Source organism: Coregonus lavaretus, assembly GCF_964263955.1.
Source record: "Coregonus lavaretus genome assembly, chromosome: 28".
Taxonomy (NCBI): Eukaryota; Metazoa; Chordata; class Actinopteri; order Salmoniformes; family Salmonidae; genus Coregonus; species Coregonus lavaretus.
In genome coordinates, this window is record NC_140015.1 from 32,578,806 (window position 1) to 32,588,200 (window position 9,395).

General features: G+C 40.7%; 1 protein-coding gene across 1 annotated transcript in view; it reads right to left on the reverse strand.

Annotated features, from left to right (window-relative positions):
• LOC311103434 (nuclear GTPase SLIP-GC-like) overlaps nt 1-8,290 on the reverse strand; it is a 64,987-nt gene extending 56,697 nt beyond the window's left edge. The window contains exon 1 of the mRNA XM_084145000.1: nt 8,211-8,290. The gene's annotated coding sequence lies outside the window, so the exon portion shown is untranslated. The remainder of the gene's footprint in view (nt 1-8,210) is intronic.
• Nucleotides 8,291-9,395: the final 1,105 nt, after the last annotated feature.

The window sequence follows — 9,395 nt, forward strand, 5'->3', positions numbered from 1 at the left end:
TAGCTTAGAAGGAATGCATTAATGATAAGCATAGGTTTGTACTATACTGATATAAATTGTTTCACATAACAGGCTGTGATTCATGTAAGGAACGTTAGGGGGTAGGACAGATAAGACTTGTATTTCTTACAGATACGAACACTGCCTCTGTTGTCTGTGAACCGTCCTTGGACGTAGGTACGTACAGTCTTTTGGGTGCTGACTCCACAGGTTGTTATGATAAAAACGTATGCCTGGCAACAGTGTGCAACAAGGGAGCGCCAAGGGGCTGGGACCAGCCGGTGCGCCAACGGATAGGCTGAGTAAGTCTAAATCACGCTCAGTCTCTACTCTGATTGGCCAGCAGGGAGTGGGAAATATCTCCTTCAGAGTATTTGAAGAAGAACCTGTAACAATGGATTAGTTCTCAGAGTGCCCTGCGTGGTATTTCAGTGGACCCGTATATACGAACATCATATTTACCATTGAAGGTTTTGCATTAATTAAAATACTAGTCTATTTAGAAGACGTGTATTGACCTCTTTTGTTCCTAATACCAGATTTGAATTGACGCAACTTAACAATTGGTGACCACCGACTGTGATCTGGTAGAAGGGACTTCGCTGGGTATTGTCCGGCCCATTTGGACATCTCTGTCATTGGACGGTGTGTTTCACAAAGAGTCCGGACTACTAACAACAGGTAAGCAGACACCTATTGTTATATAACTGAAGTTCTGCACATTGGCTTTATCCAAATTAATTTTGTGAAACACCTGTTTGATGTAAGTGAACTAAATTATGAAACTATTATGAGTAGATAAGCACCATATTGTGACATGTAAACCTGTGGTGAATGTGATGTTAAACCTTGGTACCATAGAGTATTGTTTCACCGGCACGTACCAGAAGGCTAGGTACGGCTAGGATCGGGGAAAAATACTGAAATCTCCAGGCTAGGACCACCAGGGGTGGGAACTGGGGGTACAGGGAATTATTGGCTTAAAAGTGTTGCGCTATTGACACGTATCAGAAGGCTAGATACGGCTAGGATCATAGGGGCACTTAAATTTTAGTCGACTCCAGGCTAGGATCACAAGTGGTGAGAACTGGAGTCGTAGGGAATTATTGGCTTAATAGTGTTGCGCTATTGACACGTATCAGAAGGCTAGATACGGCTAGGATCATAGGGGCACTTACATTTTAGTCGACTCCAGGCTAGGATCACAAGTGGTGAGAACTGGAGTCGTAGGGAATTATTGGCTTAATAGTGTTGCGCTATTGACACGTATCAGAAGGCTAGATACGGCTAGGATCATAGGGGCACTTTAAAGTATAGGGTGTTGTATGCATGAGAGTGCGAATGATCCCAGACGAAATAAAAGAGTGAATACGGGTTACTAAAATTAATAAACCTGTATACCTTGATAGAAAACTAATTGGGAATCAAAGACGTCTGTGGCTGTCTAAACTGTATAATTTGTGAATAACTGTTGGGTTTGTGGTTGCTTAAACCGTATAACCTGTTAATAACAATTGGGAACATAAAGGTAAAGATAATGAATAACTAGTATGACTAAACTGAAACGTTTGAACTGATATAACTGAACTGTAACGTTGGTGTTTGAAATAGCATGATACTGGTTTTAAATAATTAAGTTGAAGCAATATGGTTTATTCTTTAATTTAACGTTTGATATTTGACCCTGCAAAATACTGGTTAAATAATTAGACGGAAATAATTCGGTTTATCGTTGAAATATAAATATGCACCAACTTTAACTAATTAGGTGGGAATGATTTGATTTAAATAAATAGACTAAAGTACCTTAAATAACGGCAGAATATTGGAAACACTAGCTCCTCAAAAGAGTCTACTCCCACTGGACACGGAAAGAGAGAGTTGCGAGGGGAGGGGCTGGAGACAGCGAAGGTGTGGCTTTTGGAGCCAGGAAAGACTGGGAGTTGGCTGGGACCACGGGGCGATTATTTGAGAGGTGCCTGTGGGTTTCTGACGATATATATGTATGAACTTGCTCACCCGAACGTAGACGTACATCATGGGTGAGAAGTAGAGAATATTTACATTTGCATTTTTGGTAATTTGGCAGACGCTCTTGTCCAGAGCGACTTATGGGAGCAATTGGGGTTGGGTGACTTGCTCGAGGGCACATCGGCAGATTTTTCGCCTGGTCGGCTCGGGGATTGGAACCGGCGACCTCTCGGTTGTTGGCGCGGCACTATTGGTCACTAAGCTGCCTGCCGCCCCATATGAGTTTAAGGTTGTGGCGTTGTTTGATTATGTGATAAGGTTTAATGGGTAATCGGACCATAACTAATGTGGTTATGGAAGTCATGTATAAATAGTGGAGAGTAAATAGGGGGCTCGATTGAACTTTTATGGTTTATTTGGCATTTCAATGGCATAAGGGGAAATCTGTATGTATGAGGGGAATTTGACTATGTATTATTATAGTATTATGGACACTCCGTAATAAATAAACTGAACCAAACAAGACTTTACTACAGCAATAGAGGATGGTTAATGTTGTTACGTTAGTTTTTAAACCCGATGATAGAGGTAAATGCAGAACGCTGTTAGAGAGTGTGTTTTATTTTTCCTACTAGGGTGTTTGAGATGAGAGGGCTGGCTAGATGGGGAGTGATGACGTGGCTGGTTATGCGACATGAAAGTATTTACTTTGAGAGAATCGCAGATGGTGTGGAGTGACTGGCGATGTATGTAGAGGGTTCCTGGTTCGAAAACAGGTAGGGACAGTGAGTAAAGCTTTCGCATTGGGGCTATATACCTAGATTACTATGTGGATTGAGAAATGTGAAAGGTTGAATTAGATAGACCTTTCTAGAGTACTTCTACTTAAGCTATGAAAATATGTTATAAGGTCCCCATGCGCTTTCCCCGAAGGAGCAAGGGGAGGGGTGAGAGAGAGTTCAAATGTTAGGAACATCATTACATGTATGCTTATCAACAATAGCAAGTATTTGTTTTATTAATTGGGAACTAATCAGAGAGAACAGTTAAAGAAATTGAATAGCGAACTGAAATCGGTTAGCGGGAAAATATAAATAGTTGGTACATTTTAGAACGATAATTTATTTTGGTTACGGGGATGCAAGTGGCATTGGCTGTTGTGCTGGGGGAATAGCGCCAGCCTGTGGTGGATTCTGGATTTGTTACATAAACAAACTTATATTTTAAACTAAAGTGATGGAATAGGCTACAATTGTAACATTATCAGAAAAAAGGCACAATTTAATGTGAAATAGTTATTACAATTATTATGAATAGTTATTACAGTTATTATCATTGATCCAGTAATGATAGAAGGATAGTAGAGGAAAGGCAGGGGATTAAATCTAATTTAGGGAAGTTATATTAGGGAGAAAATACCATTAACTGAGGGAACATTTGATGTAACCGTGATTGTATTGGCTAAAAACTGAAATATGACATTTACAGGGGGGACAGGAACAATAGAAGGGGAGACAGATTTTCCTAGGGGGTTGAATAAATAATTGATAATGGATCATTTGAGATGAGATCACATGTAGCAGAGTTAGGGTAATCAAATAATAATCACTGTATACTCAATGAATTTTGAGTGGTTTTATGGATTAGTTATGAGGAATTAGATTGATACAAACAATTATTGATGGGTTAAGACTGGGGATATCTGTATCATGTTTTGTGTGTACTACCATCTTTAGATTATAACCAGGAGAAAGAGATTAGCTCATCTCAGTTAGGCAGTATTTAGGTCATAAAAGTGAGCTACCAAATTAAGTGAGGCCTGGCTATTTGTGGTTGTTGTTTTTCAAATTGGGTTTTTCAAACAAAAAAACAACACACCTAGTATGATGTTTATAAAGCCTTGTTGTTTCAATTTTGGGGTTTTCAGCAGGTCTAGGGTGATAGGTCTTAGAGGAGCACACACAGTGACTTTTATGGAGTTTTTTAGGTTTTGGCTGAGTTTGGGGTATATATGATTTCTTATGAGAATGAATGTCATGAGGACTTAATGAACACTTGGGATAACTAACATGTATGAAAAAGTGTGAAGAAGATTATAATTTGGTAATAATATATGACTCTCCCGAGTGGCGCAGTGGTCTAAGGCACTGCATCGCAGTGCTAGCTGTGCCACTAGAGATCCTGGTTCGAATCCAGGCTCTGTCGTAGCTGGCCGTGACCGGGAGACCCATGGGGCGGCGCACAATTGGCCCAGCGTCGTCCAGAGTAGGGGAGGGAATGGCCAGCAGGGATGTAGCTCAGTTGGTAGAGCATGGCGTTTGCAACGCCAGGGTTGTGGGTTCGAATTCCCACGGGGGGCCAGTATGAAAAAATAAAAATAAATAAAAATATGAATGCACTCACTAACTGTAAGTCGCTCTGGATAAGAGCGTCTGCTAAATGACTAAAATGTAAATGTAAAAAATTTAAACCATAAAATAACAGAAGAGAGAGTGGAGGGATGGCAATTGGATAATGAATTACCAATATTACCTAAGTGATTGTTTAGGTAGGTGGTAATATTGACACATGGGCAAGTCATGTGTCAAAAGGGGGTTGGTAAGATTAAATAATTAATATATACGAAGGAGAGGACAAAATACTTAAAAAAAAACCCAACAAGAATAGAAATTGAGAGCTGAACGTGTATGTGCGAAGATAGTTTATTAACAGCACCCGTATGTCAGAGGTTTTGTGCCCCACAGGTGAACTAAAGGAGAAGGTGACCCACTCTATCTAACCAGGAGAATGGGTGTGGATCCAGTCCCTAAAAGAAGAAAATCTGGAAGCAGGCCCGTTGGGAAGGGCCCTACCAAGTCCTATTAGATCCACCTGGGTGCATGTCACACACTGCAAAAAGGTAAACCCAGTTACACCTGACGAACAAACACAGAGTTAGGAGAAAGAACCGATCACCACTAGGGCTCGGGGGTTGGCTCCTTAACAAAGATTCCCTTACCCTGTCTGATCATCCCTGTGTGAGTTCGATAGAAGGTAAAGCAATGGGTTGGCCTCTGGCGTCTGACATGTTCTCAGGACGAGGGTGGGGATTCACAGGTCTCCCGACGGTAGGTAGCTGTCTGATTGTAGGGGCCATATTCCTAACACACTCAAACCCTCCTGATCAGCCAGAAGTAGTAGTAAACCTAACACAAGTTGATAAAAAATACCTGAGCACAGTCTACGAAGGCATAGGAGACAGCTAGACGTAGGGAAAGGGGAAGTACTAGGGACTTTAGGGAAGGACATCACCATATGTATGTCACCATGTACATCCTGGGACTATGTAGTTACTCATACCAAGCGGGGGGGGGGGGATATGTCAATCTCCATACACAGTTTAAGGACAGGTGTAGTATTGTGAAAGTAGGGAATTACCAGAAATGGCAGTGCGACCCATATAAGGGTAGGTACTGTCTGAAAGTCTGAAATACGCTAAAACAGGTTACAGACCTGAACAAGTGAGATATCCTCTTCAACTGGGGCACCCTATAGAGTAAACCTCTCTGAGGGAGGTAGTGAGACCGGGGCTGTGGTGAAGATAGTGCAAACTATAGACCTGAAGGAAGTAGTACAGGTGGAGACGGGGTGTAGAAATCTTGACCTGTGGTTGGAATGGATTCAGTATACGGCAAGAACTATAATAATAATAATAATAATAATATGCCATTTAGCAGACGCTTTTTTCCAAAGCGACTTACAGTCATGCGTGCATACATTTTTGTGTATGGGTGGTCCCGGGGATCGAACCCACTACCTTGGCGTTACAAGCGCCGTGCTCTACCAGTTGAGCTACAGAGGTGTCTAAAGAGGACTGTTATGCCTGTGGGACAGCCAAACCAAGGTTAACAACTACTCTGTTCCCCTTGACAGGCTTTGACTCTCTGTCAGGTTTATCCTCCATTATTAAATTGTTCAAGCCACCTGGGAATGTGGTGAAGGAGTCTTATGGTAACTTGCACTATCTGTATCCCCCGATAACAAAGTAATCCCGACCTAGGTTGCCTCCGTTTGAAGTCACAGGGGATTCTTATTGTTTTTCTAGGACTAGTAAAGATAGGATACAGGGTAGGGCATCTTAGCTCCTGCTCCCACCCAGAGAATGTCACAACTAAAGAGACCATGACTAATCTCTCCTCTTTGTTGCAGCCAGAGGATTTTAGGAACCAAAACCAGGCCCGTGCTGACATCTGATGGTTGTGTGGTGATAACAGATAGTGAACTCACCTACATACGCAAACAATCAAACGTGTCAGAGACTGGTGAGTTGTCACGTAGAAAGTGGGACCTCCTCCCGGGATCCTTTGAAGAAAGGATATATATTGATGGGATAGGAGTACCTCGAGGGGTTCCAGAAGAATTCAAAGCTAGGAATCAGATCGCAGCTGGGTTTGAATCAAGTATTTTCTGGTGGTCAACAATTAATAAAAACGCAGATTGGATTAATTATATTTACTATAACCAGCAAAGATTTATAAACCACACTCGTGATGCAATAAAGGGATTAGCTGAGCAGACAGCGGCAACTAGCTTAATGACATGGCAGAATAGAATAGCTTTAGATATGCTTTTGGCTGAGCGGGACGGGGTTTGTGTTCTGTTTGGATATATGTGCTGTACTTTCATCCTCAAACAACACAGCACCGGACGGGTCCGTGACCAAAGCGCTTCAGGGACTCACCACGCTGACGAACGAACTGGCTGAGAACTCTGGTATTGATAGCTCCATAAACGGTTGGTTTGATAACATATTTGGTAAATGGAAAACTATTGTTGTAACTATTCTGGGTGAAGTTATAGCTTCTATGGGTATACTTGTTCTTTGTGGATGTTGTCTTATTCCCTGTGTCTGAGGGTTGGTGAGAAAAGGAGATGGAGAAGGTGGTTTCCCAACAGATGGTGAGATACGGCCCAATCCCGGACTCCAACCTAAGGAATGAAGGATATGACCTACCAGGCTTGGTGGAGTGACACTCTAGAGGGTGTCTAAAGGGGGCCAAAATTTACTTCCCTGTTTGTGTTTTATGTTTTAATAATCTTGTGTTTTGTGTTCTATTAATCCTGTGTTTATGCTTTATTAATCAAGTTAACCATTGTGAATGTTTGTCTTTCCTTATGTGAAGGTAAATGATTCCTGGCTGGCTGGTAGCCAACTCAGTACAAGTTAGGTGTAGATGGAAGGACTGAAGGCCTTTTTATTATCATTATTGTCTATTAATAAAAGTGTGATTCTTTTTGTTTGTATTGTATTTTAATGAGTGACACCCTAGAGGGTGTCAAAAGCGGGAATCCAAATTTCCCTGAAATTTCTTATTTTGGGTTTTCTTATTTTGGGTTCACACCCAGTGGGTGTGAAAAGGGGGATTGTGGGGTTCTATTTTCTCATAATTGGATCTGTATGTGATGAATAGCTTAGAAGGAATGCATTAATGATAAGCATAGGTTTGTACTGTACTGATATAAATTGTTTCACATAACAGGCTGTGATTCATGTAAGGAACGTTAGGGGGTAGGACAGATAAGACTTGTATTTCTTACAGATACGAACACTGCCTCTTTGTTGTCTGTGAACTGTCCTTGGACGTAGGTACGTACAGTCTTTTGGGTGCTGACTCCACAGGTTGTTATGATAAAAACGTATGCCTGGCAACAGTGTGCAACAAGGGAGCGCCAAGGGGCTGAGTAAGTCTAAACCACGCTCAGTCTCTACTCTGATTGGCCACCAGGGAGTGGGAAATATCTCTGTCAGAGTATTTGAAGAAGAACCTGTAACAATGGATTAGTTCTCCGAGTGCCCTGCGTGGTATTTCAGTGGACCCGTATATACGAAGGTTTTGCATTAATTAAAATACTAGTCTATTTAGAAGACGTGTATTGACCTCTTTTGTTCCTAATACCAGATTTGAATTGACACAACTTAACACTAGCTAACCTAATTTAAGATAATTTATGTTAATGCTGACACTTGTTTAAATCAAAAATATATTTTTATAATCAAATCACATAAAGTTGCAAGTCTCGTCAAAAGTACTGATTTGTTTCCTTACACTGAAAGCAGTCCTAAGCCATTTCAGGCATTTCAAAGCAGTGTCTTTAAAAAACCTATTGCATGTATTTCCTTTAAATGAGCCCACACTGATCAACTGAGAGTTGACCATGAAATGTGTGGAATGTTTAAACAAAAATATGCTGACACTTACCACATAAAGGCAATCTTCTGCAAATGTATTCTGTGCTTCTTCCGCAGCTCTCTACAGCAAGCAAACACACTGAACAATGTGAGTATGTGGCGTTGCATAAAGGAGTACAGCAGTTTGGGTGTGGCTGTTCTTCGACATGTTGTGACGTTTGTTTTTCAAATTCAAAGTACAACAAACACCTCATTGTGGTAGCCATTCTTAACCCTAATTTCCTTGCTTGGTATATTACTGTGATTGAGCAATAGTGCTAAAAAACTAATACAAAAATCCTCGAATGTACATATTGTATTAGAATATTTATGAAATGCACATTGTTATATTTGGTAGCACTTACATGTTTTCCCTCGATTCCAACCCCATTCGATGCTTGGAACGGATGTGGGTGGGGCTATGTCTAAATAAGGGTCTAAATAAGGGTGGTACTTTTTTTTAAATCACAAAAGCTCTGATGAAGGCTTTGAGGCCGATACGTAAAGTTTATTAAAGAGCAGTGAAAGAGCAGTGCCCCTGTGACAACAAGCTTGGACCCCCTTGTGGCCCCCCTAAATGCTGAGTCTGAAACAATTACCATATTATTCATTTTTGCCATCATGTTCTTTTTTTCTGCTTCTTTTATTTTTTTTTACATCTGTTATTAGACAGTGGCAAAGCGGAACACTAAAGTAACCCAACTCATTTTCTAGTGGGACTCCTTTAGGCGGAACACAACAGTATTGTACTACATGGTTCTGCAGGTTTTTTCTATTCAGATGTTGAAAGAAATTCGGCACGAATAATATCGTATGAAATAAAAAGACCTGACCATAATATTTAATATGTTGTATTTGCATTACAGAAGTGTAACGTTAGATCAGCTAATGTTAACATGGCCGTTTGTTACTTTCTTTGTGAATTAATTAATGAATTTGGCTCGAATCCTGGGCTATGTATTCGTTTGCATTGTTTTTGGATTAGTTTTGTAGCTAATTCTAACAGTTGGGCATAGAAAATGTATGGCAATATGAAAAACGCATGGTGCTGAGTGCTTTTACTTAAACCACACTCAGTAAACGCATTGTAACGTTAAAAGGTTAGACATGAAAGCTAGCTACCTAGCAAGTCAGTTTTTTAAAGTAAATTAATAAGCTTGGTCCCCATTGCTTTTGCTCTATAGTTCTCACCAAAATGAAGAGAAAAAAGGACATA